At 40.6% G+C, this 25,277-nt stretch overlaps 1 protein-coding gene across 11 annotated transcripts in view; it reads left to right on the forward strand.

Moving 5' to 3' along the window:
• Positions 1 to 25,277, forward strand: part of ZBTB20 (zinc finger and BTB domain containing 20) — a 919,384-nt gene that overhangs the window by 645,925 nt on the left and 248,182 nt on the right. The window contains exon 1 of one of the 11 annotated variants that reach the window (XM_059687798.1): positions 15,963 to 18,252. The exons of the other annotated variants lie outside the window; for them this stretch is intronic. The gene's annotated coding sequence lies outside the window, so the exon portion shown is untranslated. Of the gene's footprint in view, positions 1 to 15,962; positions 18,253 to 25,277 lie in introns of those variants that run through there. 11 annotated transcript variants of the gene reach the window in all.

Below are 25,277 nucleotides of genomic sequence, written 5' to 3' on the forward strand. Positions count from 1 at the left end.
GACAACTGTTAGTCTACTCTCTGTATCTATGAGTCTGTTTCTATTTTGTTTGTTTCTTTTGTTCATTATGTTCCTCACATAAGTGAAATCATGTGGTATTTGTCTTTCTCTAGCTGATTTATTTCACTTAGCATAATACTCTCTAGGTCAGTGGTCGGCAAACTCATTAGTCAACAGAGCCAAATATCAACAGTACAACGATTGAAATTTCTTTTGAGAGCCAAATTTTTTAAACTTAAACTATATAGGTAGGTACATTGTTATTAACTTAATTAGGGTACTCCTAAGGCTTAGGAAGAGCCACACTCAAGGGGCCAAAGAGCCGCATGTGGCTCACGAGCCGCAGTTTGCCGACCATGGCTCTAGGTCCATCCAAGCTGCTATGAAAGGTAAGATTTTCTTTTTTATGGCTGAGTAGTATTCCATGTGTAAATGTACCATTTTTTACCCACTCATCTACTGTGGGACAGTTTGGCTGCTTCCAAATATTGGCTATTATAAGTAGCACTGCAATGATCACAGGGGTGCATATATTCTTTCAAATCCGTGTTTTGGGATTCTTTGGATATATTCCCAGAAGTGGAATCACTGGGTCATAAGCCAGTTCCATTTTTAATTTTTTTAGGAAACTTCATACTGTTTTCCACAGTGGCTGTACCAACCTGCATTCCCACCAACAGTACATGAAGGTTCCCTTTTTTCCACATCCTCTCTAATACTTGTTGGTTGATTTATTGATGATAGCCATTCTGATAGGTATGAGGTGAAAAATCTCCTTGTGATTTTATTTTGTATTTCTCTGTGGATTAGTGATGTTGAGGATCCTTTCATGTATATTGTCCATCCGTATGTCCTCTGACGTACTATTCTTTTCTTTTAAGCAACATTTGACCCTTTGAAACTGTTCTCCCTTGGCATCCCTCGTATTAGACTATTATGTCCCTCTGCCTAAATTGGAGACTCCTTTAATGTACACTCATAGGGTCTTTTCTAATGATCAACATATATGTCTCCTTACTAATAGCTTCTCATTTGCCTTTTGTGCAGTTAGTTGTGTTTGCCATTCTCCAATGTGTTCAGTCTTAGTGGGACTGTAAATTTTGGTGCCTGTCCTCTGTTAGTGAGGGGTAGGTGGGCGACTCAAGCCAAATCTATTGAACTCCTATTCCTGGGCCTTGAAACTTGAGTGAAAGACCCAGGATTGGGAAAAGGTGGTTAAATGTATTTATTCTAGTAGCAATGACTGGATAAGATAGTTGAATAGTTTCTACTCTAGATAGCTGAAGTGATACTATTTCTACTAATGAATTACTTCATTAGTCCTCCCATAAATTATTTCTTTGTTTAAATCTGCCATAATTGGCTTCTGTTTATAATGAATGAATCTCTTTGGATGTGGACTTTTCTCTCCAACCTTACAAGAATTACCCTGTTTCCTTATTTTAGTTTCCATGTTAATCCTTTTTTGTGTCCCAAATTATCATATTAAACTCTATCAACCATGCTCCAAACCACTGCATTTCATTTTTAATTAACAGTGTTGAAGTTCTGTCAAATAGTTGACATATTTAAAACCAACCCCATTTTCTCCTCAAAACTGGGTTTCTTTACTACTTTGTTTCTCTTAATGTCAGAACCTTTCTCAAAGACTTACACTTATGATAGCAGCACATCTAATCAGTTGCCAAATTATTAATTCTATAAGAGATACACTCAAGTGACAGCAAGTTGTACTCTAAAACTTGGAAATTAAAGACATAGGTTTCCTCTCAGAATTAAACCATTGAAATCTTTAAGACCCTTGCTAATAGTAGCTATAACATTTATTGCATGATTACTACATTCCAGGAATGATGCTAAGTCCTTTACATATATTATTACAAGTATCCATTCATTAATTTTGTTTGGGATAGGTATTTTTATTCTCAGAGAAGTTATATCTATTAAGATACTTTAGTTGTAAATAATGGAAACTCAACTGGCAATTTAAACAGAAAAGAATGTATTGCAAAAATACTAGAAACTTACAGAAACAGTAGGAAGGCATAAGAAGCCAGTTTGGAAATTGGGTTCCTAATCGCAATCCAAATCTTAGAATGGTAGCTTTCAGCGTCTTCCTCTTTAAGAAGATCCATGAAGCTGTGGTTGTATCCTCCAACCTTTCAGTACCTGCAGCTCTATATAAGCTATTGCCCCAGGCAGAGTTGGACACATTTTTTACAGCCTCTTGCTGAAGTAGTGAGCCAGGCTAAGGTCCACCATTTCACATGGAGCCTTTTTTGCCACATTGCTTACTCCAAAGAGCTAAACTCTCAGCCACCTCTGTATGCTTCTGGATCCAGATTTCAGCAGTTTATGTCTTCAGCACCCTTTGCTGCTTTTGGTTGTTTTACAGAAATGATCACCTTTTTTTATTTATTTTTATTTTTTGTTAATCTTCACCCAAGGTAATTTTTCCATTGATTTTTAAAGAGTGCAAGGGAAGGAAGGTGGGAGGGAGGGAGAATGGGAGAGTGAAAGGGAGAGAGAGAGAGAGAGAGAGAGAGAGAGAGAGAGAGAGAGAGAGAGAGAGAAATGGGACAGAGATACATTAATTGGTTGCCCCTTGCTCATATCTGGGCCCTGGGCCAAGGCTGGATGGAGAAGGATCCTGAAACCCAGGTATGTGCCCTTGACTGGGAATCAAACTTGAGGCCCTTCAGTGCATGGACTAACACTCTAACCACTGAAAAACACCAGCCAGGGCAATGATTACCTTCTTTAAGAATCTCCATCTGGCCCTCGCTGGTTTTGCTCAGTGGATAGAGCGTAGGCCTGTGGACTGAAGGGTCCTGGATTCAATTCTGGTTGCAGGCTCGATCCCCAGTTGAGGGGCATGACGGTCAATGATTCTCTCTCATCATTGATGTTTCTATCTGTCTCTCTCCTTTCCTCTCTGAAATCAGTTAAAAAATAATTTTAAAAAATCTCAATCTGCCTCTTTGGTTTTTTTGTTTTGTATTGTATCAACATTTTCAGTTAATAATATATCTTGGACAATGCTCTTGGTATTTTACATCTCTAATATTTAGATACATTATTTTAAAACAAATACTTTATATAATACTTATTATTGAATATATAGTTGTGCTAAGCACTGAATTTTATTTTATTCAATCCTCTCTATAATCAGTAATTTTTATTCCCATTTTATAAACTGGGAAATTGAGGCAAATAGGCTAAATAATTCCACCTTAGGAAAAAGGTTATAACTAGTAAATGGCAAAAGTAAGATTTGAACTCAGTTTTTTCCACTATTAAAATCAGTGATCTTAAAGTACTATCCTATGTTTAGATTTTGTGGAGGTTTTATTAAACCTGTGGTATGGTGTTTATTTCTAATACATTAATTAAATTAATATCTATTGTAAAAAAATATCTGGTTCTATCTCAGAAATTTCACTTAATATCTTCTGTGTTTTTATGCATCGTTGGTTCTCTCTATCTCTTTCTGTCTCTCTTAACATATGAATGCTTTATTTGTTATCAATCTAGTACTTTGGCAGTTTTAAAGCATAATTTTTCTTCTAGTAATGATTGCTTTTATTAAAAAAAAACACATGTAGGCCTATTTCCTGTAATTATTATCATTTATGAAATGATATGCTATATGAAATTAGAAATTTAGGCTGCTCCTTCTTCATTCCTTCCCTCAAAAATTTCCCATATCTATCCTATCTAATAAAAGAGTGATATGCAAATTGACCATCACTACAACACACAAGATGGCCGCCCACATGTGGTCAAAGATGACCACCACAAGATGGCCGGCAGAATAGGGCAGTTACAGGCAACCAGGTTGGCAAGGGAGGGCAGTTGGGGATGATCAGGCCAGCAGAGGAGGACAGTTGGGGACCCAGGCCTGCAGGGGAGGGCAGTTGGGGGCGACCAGGCTGGCAGGGGAGAGCAGTTAGGCATCAGTCAGGCTGGTAGGGGAGGGAAGTTAGGGGCAACCAGGCCTGGAGGGGAGGGCAGTTGGGGGCAACCAGGCTGGCAGGGGAGAGCAGTTAGGTGTCGATCAGGCTGGCAAGGGAGTGGTTAGGGGGCAATCAGGCTGGCAGGCAGAAGCGGTTAGGGGCAATCAGGCAGGCAGGCAGGAGAGCGGTTTGGAGCCAGCAGTCCTGGATTGTGAGAGGGATGTCCCAGATTGGAGAGAGTGCAGGCTGGGCTGAGGGACACACACGCCCCCCCCCCCGTGCATGAATTTCATGCACCAGGTCTCTAGTATATATATAAAAGCCTAAGTGACTGATCACCCATTCGACTGGTAGCTATGATGTGCACTGACCACCAGGGGGCAGACAGTCAATGCACAGGCATGGAAACATGGAACAAACTGATGAATCTCAGAAGGAAGGGGGGAGGGCGGGAAGAGATTAACCAAAGATCTTATATGCATACTGGAGGCCCGGTGCATGGATTTGTGCACTGGTGGAGTCCCTCAGCCTGGCCTGCAGGGATTGGGCCGAAAACCAGCTCTCCAACATCCCCCAAGGGGTCCTGAATTGCAAAAAGGCACAGGCCAGGCCGAGGGACCTCATCAGTGCTTAAATCTGTGCACCAGGCCTCTAGATTTGTTAGAATATATTCTCTCATGTATAAGTTGTTATCCATTTTTATGATATAGCTGTGGAGAGTATAATCAAAAAGAGCTACATCATTTATTTTGGTAGTAGAGAGCTTCTAGCACAAAGTAGGTGCTCAGTAAATATTTGTTATGTATGAATGAATGGACCTGCTTTGCATGTACACACATGTACACAGAGAAAAAAAGCACAGCTGAGATCTCTTTAGAGTCTTCCTCTACTGCTGGGTGACCCACCTATTCATTTAAACCTTAGATTTTGTAAATGATTGAATAGGCATATGATTTAATAAATACTCTTGATGTCAATACTTTTGTTAGACAAACACATTTTTTATGAACCAACTCTTTATAAACAATAAACCCCAATTCTAGTTAGTCCCATTCATAGTTATTTCCACATTTTTCCCTTCTGCCATACCCTGCCCCTACAGATAATAAATATGTTTGGCAACTCCCATTCTCACATCAGTGACTATTGTTAAGTTTTCATTTGACAAATACTGTGTGCTTCTTAAATATGAAGTAGTGATTAAATAGCAATAGTTGTATCATATTCAATTGCTAATAGCCCATGTTCTTCCAGAATAGTTCATGTTGTTAAATATTTAAATAGAGGCATTTTAAAGTAGTTTTATTGTTTTATTTTTTAAGGATAGTTCTTAAAATTCCCAATTATATTCAAAGGAAATTCTTTATAGAAGTTGCTAAGAAAATTTGATTTTTCATTGAATATTACTAGCTGTTACCAAGAAACTTAATGATGATCAGCAAGATTCTAGAATAAAAATTTTGATGCTTCTATTATAGTAAATCTGACTAATAAAACAATGTAGACTAATAAGGAAAAGTAAGACAATACAAACTAGGTAATTTGCTAACGTGCAAATTTTATCAAAATTTTAATGACATTGATCGATTTATAAGAAGTGCAAATTATTTGTGTTTATAAAAACACTAGATTCTTCTATTTGGCATGATTTTAACAATCTTTTATATGTAAGAACAGATTAAAAATTACACTGTCTCCCTAGCTGTTTCTATTCTTGAAATTGTAAAAAATGATTTTTATTATTCTCTGTTTAAAAGGCACTCAACTTGGAATCAGGAAACTTGACTTCTAGTCCCAGTTCTGTCATTTAGCTAGCTCTATGACCTTGAGTAATTCTTGAACTCTGAATCAGTTTCTTCATTTTAAATATAAACAGTTAGGTTTGATGATCTGTAAAGCCCCTTCCAGTGTGTATGTCTAGTGTTGCGCATTCTTGCTCTCTCCCTCATATATACATATATATATACTAGGGGCCCGGTGCACGAAATTCGTGCACTGGGTGTGTGTGTGGGGCGGGGGGGGAGTGTCCCTCAGCCCAGCCTGCCCCCTCTCACATACTGGGAGCCCTCAGGTGTTGACCCCCATCACCCTCCAATCGCAGGATCGGCCCCTTGCCCAGGCCTGACGCCTCTGGCCTAGGCGTCCGGCCCGGGCAGCGGGGACCTGCAGTGGCAGCGGGGGGCGCGGCAATCGCGCGGGCTCCGCCCCTGCCCCTGCAGGACGCCTCTGGCTGAGGCATCCGGCCCGGGCAGCGGGGACCCACAGCTGCAGCGGCCCCGCAATCGTGGGCTTTGCTTTAGGCCCAGGCAAGGGACCCCTAGCTCCTGGGACTAGCAGCTTCGACCGTGCCCAGCTCCCATCGCTGGATCCACCCCTACTTCCTGCTATCACTGGCCAGGTCGGAAAAGGCGCCTGATTCTCTGATCATGGCTGGGGGTCAGGGCAAAGGCGGCCCCAGGGCCGCCTTTGCCCTGCCCCCCAGCTCTTAGCTCCCCCCTGGGTTTCCGATCACTGTCAGTGGCAGGGGGCTTCTTCCTGCTTTCCCTTTCGCCTCCCTGCATTGTGCCTACATATGCAAATTAACCGCCATCTTGTTGGCAGTTAACTGCCAATCTTAGTTGGCAGTTAATTTGCATAAAGCCCTGATTAGCCAATGAAAATGGTAGCTCGTACGCCAATTACCATTTTTCTCTTTTATTAGTGTAGATATATATACACACACACACACACACACACGAGAGGCCCGGTGCACAAAAATTTGTGCACTTGGGGGTGGTGGGGGGCAGGGGGGTCCCTCAGCCAGGCCTGTGCCCTCTTCGCAGTATGGGACCCCTCGGGAGATAACGACCTGCTGGCTTAGGCCTATTCCCTGGTGGCAGAGGGCAGGCCCAACCCCTAGGTGCAGCCCCTGGTCGGGCTCAGAGCAGGGCCGATTGGGGAGTTGGGGCGCCGCCCCCTGTCATGCACAGAGCAGGGCGGATTGGGAGGTTGCGATGCCACCCTCAGTCACGCTCAGGGTAGGGCTGATTGGGGGGTTGGGGCATCGCCCCCTGTCAACACTCAAGGCAGGGTCGATGGGGAGGTTGCAGCTCCACCCCCTGTCACACACAGAACAGGGCCAATCGGGTTGGGGTGCTGCCCCCTGTCACGCACAGAGCAGGGCCCATCAGGAGGGTTGGGGCTCCGTACCCTGTCATGCACAGAGCAGGGCCGATCAGGGGGTTGGGGAGCTCCCCCCTGTCATGCACAGAGCAGGGCCAATCAGGGGGTTGAGGAGCTCCCCCCCGTCACTCACAGAGTAGGGCCGATAGGGGAGTTGGGGCACCTTCAACTGTCACCCACAGAGCAGGTCGGATCAGGGGGTTGGGGCGCCGCCACTCTCACACTCAGGGCAGGGCCGATGGGGAGGTTATGGCTCTACCCCGTCACACACAGAGCAGGGCTGATCAGGGGGTTGGGGCGCTGCCCCCTGTCACACACAGAGCAGGGCCGATCAGGGGGTTGGGGCACCACACCCTGTCACACACAGAGCCGCAGGGCGATCATGGGGTTGGGGAGCTCCCCCTATCAGGCACAGAGTAAGGCTGATGAGGGGGTTGGGGCACCTTCCCCTGTCATGAACAGAGCAGGGCCGATAGGGAGGTTGTGGCTCTGCCCCCTGTCACACACAGAGCCGCAGGGCGATCAGGGAGTTTGGGTGCTGCCCCCTGTCACACTGATCCCGGTGCCGGGAGGCCTCGCGGCTCCGCTGATCCCGGTGCTGGGAGGCATATTACCCTTTTACTATATAGGATAGAGGCCTGGTGCACAGGTTGGGGCTGGCTGGTTTGCCCTGAAGGGTGTCCTGGATCAGGGTGGTGTCCCGCTTGGGTGCCTGGCCAGCCTGGGTGAGGGGATGATGGCTGTTTGCAGCTGGTCACACACCCTTCAGGGTGGGGGTCCCCACTGGGGTGCCTGGCCAGTCTGGGTGAGGGGCTGAGGGCTGTTTTCCGGCTGGTGGGTGACTGAAGCTCCCAACCGCTACTTTTTTCCTTTTTTTTTTATTCTGGGCCAGCTTTAGCTTTGAGGCTTGGCTCCAGCTCTTAGGCCTCCGCTGCTGAAAGCAGGTTTCTGGCCTTTGTTTACCTTCTGTATTTGAAACAATGTTGCGATCCTGCTGGCTGAAGCCCGATGGACTAAAGCAGGTTTCTGGGGTTTTGTTTAGCTTCTATATTTGTAACATAGTTGCTTAGAGTTGCAGCTCAGAGGCCTGCAGCGGCAGGCTGGGAACGTTGGAGTCCTCCGTCACTGAAGCAAGCAAGCCTCATGTTCGCTTTAAGCTGCCTGGCTGCGGGCCGCCATCTTGGCTGGCAATTAATTTGCATATTGCCCTGATTAGCCAATGGGAAGGGTAGCGGTCGTACGCTAATTACCATGTTTCTCTTTTATTAGATAGGAGATAGATAGATAGATAGATAGATAGATAGATAGATAGATAGATAGATATACCAACCTGTATAAACTTACTTGCATATAGGTTTCATATATCAATAACCTAAGCTATTCAACAGAATTCATAAGGAAATATCCAAAAATGGGATTAATTTTTCCCTGAATAAGGCAGTTTAGACAATATAAAAATAACTTGGAGCTACTGTTGGTTCTTGCAGAACTGACATGATAAAAGCAGTATTTTCAAAAGTGCTGTTAGAGAGCAGTATACAGAATGGATCAGAATGGAAGAAATCTGGACTAGAGACCAGGCAGGCATGATGCTATGGTTCAGAATGAGGTAAGAAGAGTCCAGAGTATATGATAGCATCAGAGATGAAGTGGAAGCAAATGATGTGAAGATACTGAGATGTTCCATTTGAACAAATGGAACATCTGAAAAGATTATTAAAAATCATGAATGAGGAAAAATAAATGTAAATAACTGGCATTCATATAATAGGGATAATGGGGATATATTTTGACATAAAATTCTGTAAAGTAATATGGTATTATAGTATCAAGACCTTTTTTTAAAAATGTATCCTTCGGCCCAGTAATTTTATTTCTAGAAATCTATCTGCAGGAAATAAAACTCAGACAAAGATTTATATACTAAGATATTTGTCAGACTGTCATTTATAAAAGTGAAAGAAGAGAACAACAATCTTAAGTATTTCATCAGGAAAATTATTAAACAATCTATGGAGCATCCATATATATTGTTGCTTATAATAATTATTAATTATATAGTTATTAAATAAATTTTGAAGAAATTTTAACTAGGAAATGCTCATGAAATAATGTAACTAAAAAATATCTGATCCAAAAGAAACTTGTATACCTAACATGATCCCAAATTAGAAAAATGAAAGTATTTGCTTATAATTAAAGGAAGCATATTAAAATATGAACAATAGTTACCTCTGTATGGTACAATTGACATTTATTTATTTTTTCTTAAAATTTTTTAATGTTCTAAAAAATACTCTGAATAAAGAAAATAAAAATTTGAACAAATAGCAAATAATCTAATTAATTCCAAATTTGATATAATTCACCTTATGAATTCATGTCTACTATTTGTTATGTCTTAAAGGGATTTAAGTGTTTTGCTTTTCCTATTTACTAAGCTTCCGAAATGTCTAAGATGGAGATTTTAGGAATCATACCATAGTGACTGTGATATTTTTTTTTTTCCTTTTGGATTCCTGTACATTTACCTTAGGTTATCAGTCTGCACTAGCCTCATTTTCCTTAGTCTGTCAGTCATTTCTGACTTTAATATGCTCAAACTGTTATCACTGGATGAAATTCCCCATCATTTTGGGGAGCCAGGTTCTTGAGGTGGGGGTTGCTGAAAGAAGCATCTTCAGAAGCCCCTATGGGAGGATGGAATGTGGAAGAGGCTTTATTGCATAGTTCCATTTCTGGGGTTCTGGAAAAGGTGCCTCTGGGGTTTCAGCAGAGCCAGAAATAGGGCCAATGTCCAGAGTTTCCATTCCATGTTACAGCCGATTGTGGTTCAGCATTGAGGCCAGATTAAAGTCCAAGTGTGTAGTCCTGCATGGCCGGGCGCCATTCGGGCAGAGGTGAGCATGCCCTTGTGACAAAACCACATTTACATGTATATGAGATTATCACAAGGGAAGAAATCTAGATCACACTTTATGTTTCCAATTGTTTTTTGACTTCTAAATTTCTCATTGTTTAAAAAGTTCATAATCTAATAATAGAATTATGAGTAATTGAAATATGAAAAATGAAGTAAAGAACACAGCCAATGTCACTGTAGACTCACCTTTATTGGGTGGAACGAACCACTACTGATAAAATTTATCAGGCACCAATCTTGAGAATTGAATCTCGACTGCTTTTTGTAAGAGTGAATAAACATAACAACTAAACTTGGCTCTGTACCCAGAATTTAGCCAAAAAGGAACCCCATTTGGAATGCCAGAAAGAATGAACTAGATAAAGTCTTATCAGCTCCAACTATACAATCAATTTAGTCTGCCTCTTTTCTAACAAAACTGTGTAAGTAAAAAAAAGTTATTTTTTAAGTCTAAATTCCTTACACTAGCCAATGGCAAAGTGCTGGAGTAACTAAAAATTTCCAGACCGCACCCTCTTTTTCTTCTTCTGCCAGGGGAATGAGCCACTCCCACTCCAGTTCTGCTCTCTCCTGACTCCCTGATTATAAGTGAACCCAGAACCATTTGTGCACAAGCTCATCTCTTTTTCAGAACTTAAAGTCCAGTCAAGGCAGAGGCTATGTCCTGTTTGTCTTTGTTACCTCAGGTTCTGGCAAAGTGCATGATTGCTGGATGACCTAATGAAAGATTAGCAGTTTAATTTAGATCATTTTAGTAACTATAAAAATAATCTAAGGGAAAAGTTACTGGGATACAAATGCCCACACCCTATGTATTATATAACCAATTCTACTAGCATTTAGGCAAGTTCTTTTACAAGGATGCTATCACCAAATCATGAACATCTTTGGGAGTAAACATCTTTCAAGAACAGATTTTCCTGCAAGGCTATGAGTAAAGCAATGTAGTTCTTAAGAGCTCTTGCAATGATTAATGTGACACCCATAACAAATTACTAAATCTCTTTGAGTCTCAATTTCCTCATCTGAAAGATGGGAATAGCAATAATACTTACCTCGTAGTCCTTGCTGTGGGGATTGGATGAGATCTCACATATTAAGCATCTTATGCCTGGCTAGGCCCTGGGGCTGTCATTACTAGAATTAATGCCTCCCAGGAAAACTGCTTGTACTTGCACACCCATCTTGACAACTAGGACAGAGGGTACATGTATATCAGCAGGGTTCTCCATGGATATAGAATTAGAGAGCTTAAGTGCGCAAACCAGTGCTTTTCAGGCTTCCATAGCAATGAGTTACTTGGGAAGCTCATTTAAAATGTGATGTTTGGGTTTCACCTCAAGACACACTCATTCAGTTTATTTGCTCTTAGGTGAGACCCTGAAATATATGCCCTTTTCCCATGCTCATCATGTGATTCTGGTGTAGCTTGTCCCAGACAAATTCTTAGTAACCCTGGAAATCCTGGCTCCATCCCAGGCTTGATTCCAGATCACCTCCAGTCTCCCAGCATCCATCCCCAGGAATCGCCCTGTCAATATATATGGCTTGGCTGCACCCACCCCATTGCCCTATCCCACTGAAAGCAGACAAGAAGAATAGGGAAGACTAGGTTAATTGGTGAAACTTGAGTAACAATAATAAATTATCTGTTATTTTGTATTATTTTGACTAATGGTCTTCTGCATTCCTCTGAAAGTGAGCTAGCTTTGTGAAGTAAGCTTGAACTTTAGAACAATAGTAACTGTGGAATGACTGGCTCTATAGTGAAGTTCTTCTCTTTTTCCATGGAATTGCTATCTATAGAACTTAGATGAATAAGCACAATCGAAGTGCAAAGTGTTAAATGCATGCTTCAATTTAGTCAATGCATTTGCACATTGAAGCAATTAGGATGTATTTAAAAGCATTCTGCTTGCAATACTTTGTTCTCCATTTCCTACAAATCAAATTAGTGAGGGGCAGATTTGATTTTGACATCATTTTGAAAATATTTTCTTTTTCTTTTTTTAATTTTCTTATTATTACATTTTTACAAAGTTCAAAACACAACCAACTGTGACTAAATTCATAAAAACAAAACAAAAAGTTTCACAGTGCAAGAAAATGAAAAACAGCACAGAGTAATATGCAGTAGAACAACGTAAATCATATCTTACAAATATAGTTGTAATAACACACCTTATCCATGTCTGATTAATTAATAGCAAATGCTTATTCAAATAGTAAATAGCACATTCTTTTATTTTGAGAGCCCCAAAGTAATTTTTCATCTCCGTTGAAATAAATATTAAAGGACTGTCAGATCCATTGAGAAAAATCTTAACTATCTCCTGTTTTCATTGTACTATGTGTAAGGCTAGGAATGAATGTAAACAAAGATTATGAAAGGGTGTTTCCTTTGTTTGCTAACAAAGCATTCAAGCAAGATTGCTTATTTTTTAAACAGTTATATTTGTCAAAACCAAGAAATGTTACGGAGACAAACATGGACCTGAGCTTATATCCCAAGTCTCCACAATGTCTGTATTATCTGTAATAATTGACAAGTGGTCCTCAGTTTTCACATCTGTAAAGTGAAGGTAATAATATCTCCATTGCAGAGTTATGTTCTTAATATGCAACAATGTACTTGAAGTGCCTGGAGTTTAATATGTACTTAATAAATGGCAGTTATTATTAATGCAGGAAGAAAATTTGGAGGGATAAGAACTCAAAATCCTCATAGAGCAGGGGTGGGCAAACTTTTTGACTCTAGGGCTACAATGGGTTCTTAAATTGGACCGGAGGGGCGGAACAAAAGCATGGATGGAGTGTTTGTGTGAACTAATATAAATTCAAAGTAAACATCATTACATAAAAGGGTACGGTCTTTTTTTTCAATAGTTTTATTCATTTCAAATGGGCCGGATCCGGCCTGCGGGCCATAGTTTGCCCACGGCTGTCATAGAGAATAAGACTAAACAAAAAACATTCTGTCTTTTCACTTTCCCACAGGCTATATACAGGAGTCATATAATTTTATGGGATTTCAACAAAAGGGCTGTTTTACCTTTATAATCTTCTTGCCACCCAAATTGTTGTCCTTAATGTAAATCAGTGACCTCAAAATACATGTTGAGAAATTCCCTTCATACTGTTAAAGTACATATTTGAATTACTATAATTTCTAATATAAATTATCAATCTAGAGGCTCCATGCACAAAATTCGTGCAAGGGCCTCAGCCCCCACAGCCCCAGCTTTGTCCAAAAGGTTGTCTGGAAGGACATCTGGCTGTCCAGTCTAATTAGCATATTACACTTTTATTATTATAGATTCTTTTGTGGAAAATAAACAGTATTTTGGATTGGGTGCAGATTACTTAAATCTAATTCCTTCTATTTTTCTATACTAATTTTATAGTTTTAGAAACGTATGTGTTTCTGGATAGAAGTGAAGGAAGGTAGAATCAATTAAAAGAGTAGATTCATTTGTGCTTCTTAGGAAACAGAGATAGTATCCTGTTCAGCCCTATCTTCAATAACTAGCTGCTCATTCGATGTTTGTTGAATTAAGTAAACGATCAGAAACAAAATACTGAGAAAATATTTATAGAATATCAAGAAGCCAGTTCAAGGTAGTATGTGCAGGTAGCAGGCAGAGAGTTTGAGACTTACTTATGGGCATCACTACCCCATTACTTAGGAGGCCCTATGTGGAATAATAGCCACCTTTATTCAGAACCTCTAATTCTTAACTGGAGGAAGCTGCTGAACCAGAAGACCCAATTAACCTTCAGTCAGAGCCATGACATGAGGGACCATAGAGATTTTCTAATCGAAGGGCCTCATTTCTCAGTTGAAGGAACTGAATGCCTTGCTCAAACACTTGGTGGCAAAGTTTATTGATACCCAAACTTTGGTTTCCGGGTCTTGTCCAATTAGTTTGGTATTGTAAATGTTGCCTTTATGTCCTCACTGTCCCCTTGGGGGCCCCATATGCCCACAGTGACTTCTCTTCCTTTGACCAAGACAATCCAATGGAAGATCCAGCCATGGCTCTGATTAGAATCCTCTCACCCATTATGGCATTTTCCATAGAGCCTAAAAGGCCACAATAAAGGGATTATTTTATTGACTCTTAAATTCATTTTTTTACCAATAAATAATCTATATTAAAATGTTACTAACTATTAACAGTTCATCAAAATTACTTTAGCTCCTTTTCAAGTGATTATTAGGTAGAGCTAAAAGGAATAGAAAAGAGAGAACTGTTATCATTTGCGTGAGGAGAAACTGTTAGAAGACTTCTGCCCTTGTGTGTTACTCAGGGAGAGGCAAGGCCAGCTTGGCTGTAGCAGGAGATGGGAAGGGAGGAAAGGGGTGTCCAGAGTACCAAGGAAATAACCCAAGGATTTGAGTCTTTGAGAAGGAGAAGGGAGACATAGAAGCATGGAACAGACGGTGGAATCTCAGAGGGAAGGTGGGGGATGGTGAGTGGGAGGGAAGAGATCAACCAAAGAACTTGTATGCATACATGCATAACCCATGGACACAGACAATAGGGTGGTGAAGGCTTGGGGTGGGGGTGTGCTGGGAAGGAGGGCTAGAAGGGATCAATGGGGGAGGAAGGGGGACATGTGTAATACATCCAACAATAAAGATTTTTTAAAATAAAAAAGAGAAGGATAGGGGAGAAATGAAGAGGTGAAGGAATAGGAAAAATAAAAGAAATAAAATGGGGGGAAGAGTACTTTAGGTAGACTTAATAATTTGGTCTTTTGATTCACTATTTCTATATTTGTGATTCTTCCATTCAATGGAGAAGCCTTATGTTCAGGTCATTTTTGTCCTGTTACAATTAACACTGCTACTATCAAGTAATGACAAGAATTCCTTGAAACCAGTATAAGTGACATCCATGAAACAATAAATAAAACATTTGGTAGGTAAATCCTCAAGAGTGGAGGCAGTGCTGATGGTCTGTTGATGGTGACTTAAACTGGCATACCAGGAATTTTTATAAATGGTTTCCCATGCTTCATTGGATCTGTTGCTGAGACTTTAGTTGTATACCAGCTGTGCGTGCAAAATCTCATAATTATTCTTACTGTATTAAGCATTTTATAGCAATTTTAGCTCTAAAATGCTATGCAATAGTTTTTAGGCAAGTGTACCAGACATGTAAGCTGTTCCAATGAAAACATTTCCTTTCATAGAGACACGTGCTTTCAGGATTCCAAACTTAGCTGTCTGCAACGACAGGAGCATCTCTAGGACAGACATCAGGCTTTTGGTGGGGGAAGAAGGGGCAAGTGGGTTTTCTTGTACAAGCTTTAATTCTCCAAGCAGCCTCATCAGAGCGGGGGCATTTCACTAATTCTACAAAACACTGATATTAGCAAATACTGCTGCTGCGCCCAGCTCCTCCCCAGCCTGCACTATGGAGAGAGGCACTGGAGAAGAGCTGGGGCGATCTCCGCACCCCTCTGGGGTATAATGACAAACAGGCAGAAGGACTTGGACTTAACCTCTCTGCAGAAGGCTGACACCTTTAACACTGCTGCACACGCACACACAGGCTGCTGAGCCCTGTGGTGGCAAATCTTGGGCCTGAGCCCAATGCTGGTGTGGAGTTTGAACCCTTGGCATTCTGGCCCAGGGCCAAGTGCTATCAATGGAACCCCACTGACACCTTTAGTTATTCTTCCTAGATTAGGATAGTAATTTACTTGTCTCTTTGATTTCAAGTGTCTGGTTTTGTTTCCAGATGCCTCCCAGCTCATCTGTATTCCAGGGGTTTCAAAAGACTTTAACCCCATTGGTTCTTTCCTTTGTCGGTTCCATTTGGCCCACACAGGAGGGATACAGAACTAGAGAGGCAAGGGAGGGGCTGTGTGTGTGTGTGATGTATGGGGGCCTGTGGGGAGGGCTTGGTGAGACTGCAGGAATAAATGAAAGGCGTATTCACTTTTAGAAGATGAGCTATTATGCCAGAGCAAGTCAGGATGGAGAATAAGAGGTGATGTGCAGGACAATGTAGTGAGAAGTATAATTATATAGATCCATGTGTCAAAGCCCTCCAACCAGCGGTAATCTCAAACTCCCCCAAATGATTGCAGTATAGGAACAAGATGGAGAGACTATAGAAATGTTATTCCAGTGCCAACAGCCCTTGGATTTTAACATGTATGGTAGGAAAAGGCATTTATGCAGGAGTGTCATTTCGTGTTTACAAGGGCCTGTCTAGCACTGTTTATTGATTTTACTGCATTTCTTTCCCCAGGACCCTGAAGATAGATAATTGCTAGAAATGTCCATCATTAGCAGAGCAACGAGTGCAACCATCACACTAGGAAAAATATACACACAGGACCCTGCAAGCAGGCACCAAATGGGGGAAAGAGTCACACAATAACACGTGCAGCTGTAACTCCAGGCAAACACACACACACAACACCCTGTGTAGCCATTGCACTGAGAAAATACACAGAGCCCCCTGTGCAGCCATCACACATCAGGAAAATACACACATGACACCCCTATGCTACCATCACACCAGGTAAAAGCACAGACATAAAATGCTAAGTCAATGGGAATGAACAGCTCATAAAAGCCTACTGGAATAGATCACATCACAGCCAGGTACATCTGTTCTCAGCACTAACCATTATCGTTAGCTTAAAATGCTTAAAATCACTGCACATCCTCAGGTCTTGGGACAGATTATTCCAAGTAGATTCTGCTAAATTGACTTGGCAATGCAGTGAAGGGGACCTCTACTACATTAAAGTGATGCATTTTGCATCTCAAAGGCTGTCAACTGTATTTAGGAGACTGTGTGATTGAAGAACAATACTCTAGGATGGGATAGCAATTTTAGCAGCCCTTCTAACTCTGAGGGTGATTTTTTACCCCAACATGATGAGTTAAGTGTACAATTGAAGGGGCAGCTATCAGATAGGGAGGTGACTAATAAAAGCAGAATTGGAATGAGCTTTCATCTGTGCTGTTTTAAACTAGAACTCTCAGGGGAGATGTCATATCTAGAGGTCTCAGTGAGGTCAGACTTCAAGCCATCAGCTTGAGATAAATAAGTAGTAACTACAGTCCTTGCTTCATAGGGTTGTCTGCCCAACTGGAGGGAACAAAGGAACCACCCACCTCTTCTTCTGCCAGTGCCTTCTCTTTATCCTCCTGCTGTGGTCTGTGATGTGATCCTAGCTGTGTGACACAGGGGTTAGTTACAGCACTGCCAGGGAAACACCGCGGGCCATTCTGAAGAGTGGCCCAAAAAAATAGAAAGAGGTTCAGGCTTCCCGTCCTGCGTTTCCATTACAGGGGCCGTTATGCATTTCTACTGAGCAAGACAAGTTTCAAGCGAGCTTGTTAAGAATGATTTACACCATAATTCTAGGAAAAAACAAATGTGACTGAGATTTGAAAGGGAAGAGTGGGGGGAGGAAGTGCTAGACAAAACGAATCTTAAGTAAATAGGGTGGAGTTGGATTGGTTGGTTTGTTTTCTCTTTGGTGTTTTTTGTTTGTTTGTTTCTTTGCTTTTTTAAACAACAAAAGAGAAGATGTATGTATTGTTGGTAATTACTTCACTCACCTGGGTGGAATGAAGTGAAAGAAAGCAGAGTTGCTCCGTGTAAAAGCGCATTTTCAGGAGAGGACAGGTGTTCCTCTTAAATTCACATGACAACATCTTACTGGGAATGAGCAGGACTGGAAATGAAAACTAAGACTTCCACTTCCATTTTTCCCCCCAAATATGGCGGGAAATGTTTTGTTAGGGTGAGATGAGCATTTCCCATAAAATAGTGCAGCAGTGACATGAAGTAATTACATGGTGACTGGGATACACCGCATGGCATGCAGGAGAAACTGCATGATACCTATGTGATAACTACAGTAACTAGTTATCACTACCGTATCATCTCCTGGTAACTATATAATTAGTTTGTGTCACCAAAGCACCCTAAATATATGTCTATTCCAGCTACTCTGGTAGGAAAAAAAAAAAGAGTAAACTTCTTTGCAAGGGGGTTGGGGGAGAAAAAGCTAATGAAGAAAGTTGCCAAGAACAGATATTTTGTAATCTGTGCTAAATCTCTGCTGGAAAACATGAACAGTAACGAAGCTGAGAAGACAGTAAAAGAAAATCGGGGCAAGGTGCCAGACGCCCAGACGGAAGGAGAATGTGGACCAAAAGATTGCGACAATCGGGTAATTATGGTTTATGAATTTCAGCTTTAATCTGTAGTTCAGTGAGTCCTGATTAAATATCTGTTAAACACAATTAAAGTTTGTTTTTGTATTTCACCGTCTTGATCAGAATAATTAGAGACTGCGTGTTTCATGTCAAAAGTAGCAAGAGGAATTTTAGTGAATGAACATCGTTTTTAAAAGCCATTTGTAGCACCAGCTGTTGGCATTATTTTATATTTTAGTGTTATCAGCATAAAGATGGTCCTCTGGATGCTGAATAGTTTCCAGCAGGACAAGGATGCTATGCTGCCGTGATAGGCACGTGCTGATGAAGCTTAAATGTTTAAGGACCGTTGTCCACTGGAGATCGGGAACAGGGAGTTGTAGGTCAGGGAAGCAGACATTTTAGGGGAGAGAAAAGGAAAGACAGTTACGTTTATCGAAGCAAGGAGGTGAGGGTGGACAATTTTCATGGGATAGTCATTTGTATTAACACCTGTAAATGCTGGTTAGCTTATTGAGACAGGATGCACATAGCGCCTGAGGAAGGGGCCCAAGCAAGGTGTGGTGAGAAGTGTTGGAGCTCTGACCTGGTTGGATCTTGGCTAAAGAAACATGTATCTTTTATTCCTAGAGTTAGTAGAAGGTATAGCTGGAAGAACTTACCATATCAATAATTATTTGGCTAGGGATAGCAGTATGAATTCTGCAAAAAGGACAAGTAGGGATATAAGTAGGATTAACTGAAACTAGGGGAAGAGGTAAAATAAGACTCCATAAACCAAAACTAAGATGATGGTTTCCATATACATGTGCCAAAAAGTGAGGCTGGAGAGTTGTCAGGTACTGTATCTTTAAAAATTATATGAAGGTACATGTAAAACTTTCTATGTAGCTCACCATGACATGAGCTTTAAAGAAACAAGACAAAACCTTGCTTGCTATTTGAAATTTGTGTACTTGGAATATTTTGGTTCTTATGATAAACAGAATAATGACCCCTCTACCCCCAAGATGTCTATGTCCTAATTCTCAGCACCTGTGAGTGTGTTGCCTTAAATGGTAAAAGGGACTTTGCAGATGTAAATTAAGGATCTTGAAGTAGGAAAATTATCCTGGATTATTTGGGTAAGCCCAACATAACCACAAGAATCCTTTTAAGGAAAAGAAAGAGATAGGAGGGTCAGAGAAGGAAATGTGACAATAGAAGCAGAATCAGAGTGAGAGCGAGAGTGAGAGAGAGAGATATTCAAAGATGCTACATTGCTGCCTTTGAAGATGGAGGAAGGGGCCATGAGCCAAGGAATGCTGGCAGCCTCTACTGGAGAAGACAAGGAGAAGAATTCTCCCCTAGAGTTTGCTTTCTTTCTAAGCAGCCTGGCTGACACCATCATTTAAGAACTACTGACCTTAACAACTATAATAAATTTCTGTTGTTTAAGCTATTAATTTGTGGCACTTTGTTATAGAAGCAAAAGGAAACCAGTACAGTCCTCATGAACCTGCTCCATGAGTTTGATATCCATTTAGAAGTTTTTCTGTTAGAAGTTCATCAAGGTATAAGAAAAATGAGCCTCTGTAAGTTTAATTTTCTAAGGCCATTCTTCAGGCTTTCTCTGTGGTATCATTTGGAAGTAGCTGAAATGTTAAGAATTAAGAAAGCCTATGTATTATAAATTTAAATTGTGGACACATTCAACCCCACCCCAGCACCACTTCCAGCAGTACATTCTACATGGGTAGAAATGTTAACAGGAAGAGAGGGTTGTGGAGTGAGAATAATTTCTCTAACAATGATAGCAGTTAACATTTGAATACTTACCAAAGGTTGAACATTTCACTTTACCGATATTTAACCATTTTTACCTACAGAAATGACAATTTCATATGGTTCAACAAACCCAGTGTTATCTCATTTAAACCTTCTAGGACTTAAATTAAAATTTTTTCCCAAAATAATAGCATTAATAAATGTCATAGTTAGGTACATTTTAGGCTAATAACATGGTTCTATCCAACATATTCAGGTAAAAATGAGATTAAATCCCAATTTCATTAATTATATTAAGATCTCTCTAATTATAAGTTTCTCTTCCCAGGAAAGTGTGAGTCCCATTACTAGAAATATTAATAATCATAATATTGTGAAGACCAAAAGAATAGTTAAGTTGGGCATAACTCTGAACTGCCAAGGGAAAAGAGAACTTCCAAGTAGAAAGAGCTCTCCTAACTATAATGATTTCACAAATTCATACTTAGTAAATTTTATTAACATAAAATGAGTCAATGTGAGTAAAATATTTGGTTTCCCTTCATTTATGTTGAGCCATTCAACTCATTCAGGTTCAAGGGCAACTTGTGTTTAGTGACTTTACCTGGATGCTGCATCCTGAAAGGTATTCTTTATTTTCCTTTCAGTTTTGGCTATATCTACTCTACATTACAACTATCAGTGCTTAAAAAAATATTATAATCTAATAAAGTAACAGAACTTTCAAAACTTACTTACTAAAAAATAAACTGTAGTCATTAGTGTTTAATGTTATCAGGGTTACTGACACAAAAGCTTGGACAGAAACTTAAAATCAAAGGTACATTAGGAAATAATATACCTTTTCTAGAATCTAAAAGCCCTGAAGACATAGCATTACTAGTAGAACTAAGGGAGATAGAATCGAATGAGAAATCACAAGAGACTATCCAGGTTTCAAATGCGATATATTTTGGGTTAACTTTTATAGTGAGAGGGCATTTACCAAGAAATGAATAGTCTATAGAGTGCAAGTTCTCCTATTTCTGAAGAACATATGATAGTAAATGTAGGTGAGATTGGGAGAGAAGGGAGGATTTAAAGGAAAAGGTCAGTGTAGGTTAGATGAAGAAATAGACCTGTTGGAAGATGTTTTGAAAATCATGAGTTCATACCATGAACTATTGTTCATCTTTATCCTACTTTGTAGAAACAATGCATGAACAAATTCAGAGATGAAGGGAAGCCCACAGGAAGGAAACAAACAGTTAACTTTTCACTGGCATGCTTATTCTGTGTTGTTGTTTTTTTATTGTATTTATATTGGATGGTGGGATGTTGTTACCTTCCATTGATAGAGAGGATTTAAAAAAGAAAATAAAAAGGAGTAGAAGGCAACAATGCCTGTGTTATCTCCCAGTGTATTTTTTAATGACTCTGATCCAACTTTCAGTTTCAAGCTGTTTAAATCTATCTCACTGATGGGTCCAAATCTAGTGCTCACATGTTTGGGACAATTAAAGTCAGCAGGGCCTGTGGTTCCCTAACCCAGGCTTTATTGTATAAGGAGTAAACAGCCACTTGTAATTTAGTGAGTAAGTGCAGGTCTTTCACAATGCGCATACCAGCCCCACTGAAAACTGATCAATTTCTGTGCTTGGCAGTGGCATTCATAAGGCCCCTATGGAGCATTATCTCATGCCTGAGGGTCATTACTCTTCCACAGAAGCACTGACAGTTGTGATGAATGGCTGTACCTGGGAAGAGGAGTGTTTGGATGTTTAAACAGATTACATTTTCCTTTTAGAGCAGTAGACATTAGATCACATCTTAGACTGTCTGCCCAGGTGGACAGTGAGAATGCAATCAGGGTACATGTGAGCTAGTGGGCTTCAGGTGTACCAATCATCATTTCTATTGGGGTAAGTGGACTTGACTTTGCATCCTGTCACAATATTGTATGTGCTGCATAGCAATGGGTGGTAGCCATATACAGTTGCTCAGATGCTGGGCTGTCAACAGGCATGAGATTCCGTCGATCACTATTATCTACAACAAGACTCATTACCTGTCAGCCAGTAAACATCCATTTGCACCATCTGCAGTGAATTAAAAAGTGACGAAAAGAATCAGGATCTGTTTTAGTTGCAGCATGATTGTCAAGTTCATTTTTGTCTCTGGAAGTCCTTCAGTTCTTTGAGAGATGTTAGGGGAAATATATATGATGAAGACACCCAGAAATAGCCTGCCAGTGACAACTTTCAGGTTTTTAACCAGGAATTTACAAATACAATTAGCTTCTCAAAGTGTAAGCAAGGTCCAGGCCTTTGTCAGTTCTTCTCAGTGCTTCCTTCTCTTGGGTTTTCTGGTGTGCTGAAGCTGAGAATCAGTGTTTCATTCTCCTAAATTGATGCTGACTACAGTGAGAACTATTTCATAAAAATATATATTTCAACATGAACTCTTAGGCAAAGCTGCCCCTGTATTCAGGGAGGAAGTGATGATTACTTTCTAATTTACACGTGCAGTGATTTCTTTGGCAAGTGTGAATCCATGTCCTGCGGTAAGGTTCTGTTCCTGCTTGAAGAAGTTATTGGGGTATTAACAAGAATCAAAGGTCTATTGGCCCTTGAGGCTATTTAATTTATATATAAGCAAACTAACTGCCTGTCCAGATTACACAGGTGAGTTGTGTTTTTGTAGAAATTGCAGAGGGAAAAATCAGAAGTGTCACACAAAAACCACATGAAAAATAGCAGAAAGATTTGACAGTTATTCACTTGCATCATCTTTATTAGCAGAATCTCTTTTTTTCATCTCCTTTTTTTCTTCATTATATATTTCAACAGCAAGGAAATGACTTTCCTTTTTGCCTGGAAGGTGGGGATTCTTGGTGTTTTCCAAAGTACTGCTCTGAGGAAAGAGACCAGTTCTGAACTGAGGACATTGAAGAGAAGCCCTTCTGAAAATAGCCCTGGCCATGCAGTGGCATTTCACTCCCAGAAATCCATCTCTTCCTCCCACAAATGGCCCTTATGATAGTAATACAGAAAGGAGATTATATATTACCTCATCTCCTTACAGAGGAAAGGACAAGTGCTATGGGAAAGCTTTGTTTCTTTTAATCATTCCAAGCATCCCCTGCCTTCAATATCTCACTGAAGAGGTCCTCCGTTGCCTTTAGAAAGACACTCTAGCGAGAGAGGAAGCAGCAGAGTAATGAGAACGATGACCTGATCTGGAAAGGCTATCTAACCAACAGGGAAAAACTAGCTGTGCCCGCCCCCCAGCCTCAAATCTGTGAAGCAGACACAGGTAGAGGGATAGCATGAAGTTGTGAGTACTTCTTCAAAATGTTGCTTAGTAAATTTTCTATCTGATACTGCAATTGAGTAGGAGACATCATCTTTTTATCACAAGCTCATCTTTATGTTTGGGGCGGAAAAATGCAAACCTCTATGTAGATGATTTTTAGGATTACTGACTTTAGCCATGCTAGAAATAAGGAAGAGAAATGTTCCACTGTGGGAATAAGGAAGCTGTTTTGCAGAACCTAGCAAGGGAGTGAATGAGTTTCATTCTCCCTTCCTCTTAATGTCTACCCATTCCTGTACTTGTACATTGTGTTAATTCCATTAGGGCAAAGTTAATTGCTGATGGGATTATATAGAAGTATAGATTTTGTTCCCCAGGAATAAATTCTGATTATATTTGAGTCATTTCAGTACTGAACAGCACATGTTCAAACTATAAGAAGAAGGAATGTACATGATTATACTATGAATTTATGATGTTCATTTTAATATATTTGACCAGCCTAATACTAAGGTTGGGTTAGAAAAGCTGTAACCCATCTCTAATAGCAATAGAAAAGGGAAGCTCAGTATACTTTTCATAAATACACATATAATAAAAATCCTGACTTTTCACTGATTTGCTAAGGACCAAAGAAGGATGGTAAGAAGAGACTGAGTGTTTAGGAAAATGGAAGCTAGATTATACTTTAATTTATTACATATTTTCCTACTAATTAACTTAATATACATGACAGATATTGTTATAAATTGAGCCACTGTGCTCATGAAGTGTTGATTAATACTTTATGTACCACGCATATACATATATATACATATATATTTCATATTAATAAAAGCCTATGTGGTCATCATGCCCTCACACCGTGACACCCTCACGCCGTAAGGAGCGATCACCAGGAGGCTGCATGCACAGCAGGCACGTGCGGGTGGGAGGGCTGTGTGTGTGCATGGGTGGGTGGGGGCTTCACGCTGCGTGTGTGGCACAGAGGCGGGTCCCGCGGCCCCACACGGCAAGGCCAGGGGTCCTGCGGCTCTGCGCACGTGAAGGCGGGTCCCGTGGCTCCAGCCTACCTCTTTGGGGCAATCTATCAAGGAGCCCTGGATGGGTGGGTGGGGCCCACCTCTTTGGGGTGATCAATCACAGGGATCTCGCACTGTGAGAGGGCACCGGCCAGGGTGGGGAACCCCACACCCAGTGCATGAATTTCATGCACCAGGCCTCAGCAACGATACTTAGGTATGTTGTGCTATTCAGAAATTTATAATTGTCTGACCCTCTAGCAACTTCATCGCGAAATTATAGCTAATTTGCCTACAAACATCAGGTGGTCATAATCTGGCCACTCAGTGTGTGTGTGTGTGGAGAGAGAGAGAGAGAGAGAGAGAGAGAGAGAGAGAGAGAGAGAATACAAAATGGTGAAGTTCTTAAAGTCTTACATATGTCACTAATTTCCAGTTGCTTTGGCAATCTTATAGTAAAGTCTTGGACCAAATTGCTTCTCTAGTCACAATGCCCAATTAAACATGAGATATTACTTCCAGTTGCTTTCTTGACAAAACACCATATAACTATTTCATGAAATAAACCTAGATTTATAGAGAGGAGGATAAATGTTTGAAGCTATGTTGAGGACACTTCTAGGAGTGATCCAACATCAGTACTCCAGCTTGGACATATTTTGTGTGTTTATGCAAAGTAATGTTTAAAATTGTAATTCTGAGGGCAAAAATGTAACACAAAGTGATAGATGCAGTCTTCACGTGCATTAAACTTCTAAGCTCCCACCTTGGTTATGAAAAAGCAAATCGAGAAACAATATTGGAAAACCTAGCCTCTGTGTTTAGGTTCATCTTACTCTACCGAATACAAGTGTGTGTGTGTGTGTGTGTGTGTGTGCGTGTGTGTGTGTCAAAAAGAAACATGGATCAAATTGCCTGGTATAGCAGCCAGTGACCACATCTGCAGCAAAGACATT

This window comes from Myotis daubentonii, chromosome 3 (assembly GCF_963259705.1).
Source record: "Myotis daubentonii chromosome 3, mMyoDau2.1, whole genome shotgun sequence".
In the NCBI taxonomy this organism is placed as follows: Eukaryota; Metazoa; Chordata; class Mammalia; order Chiroptera; family Vespertilionidae; genus Myotis; species Myotis daubentonii.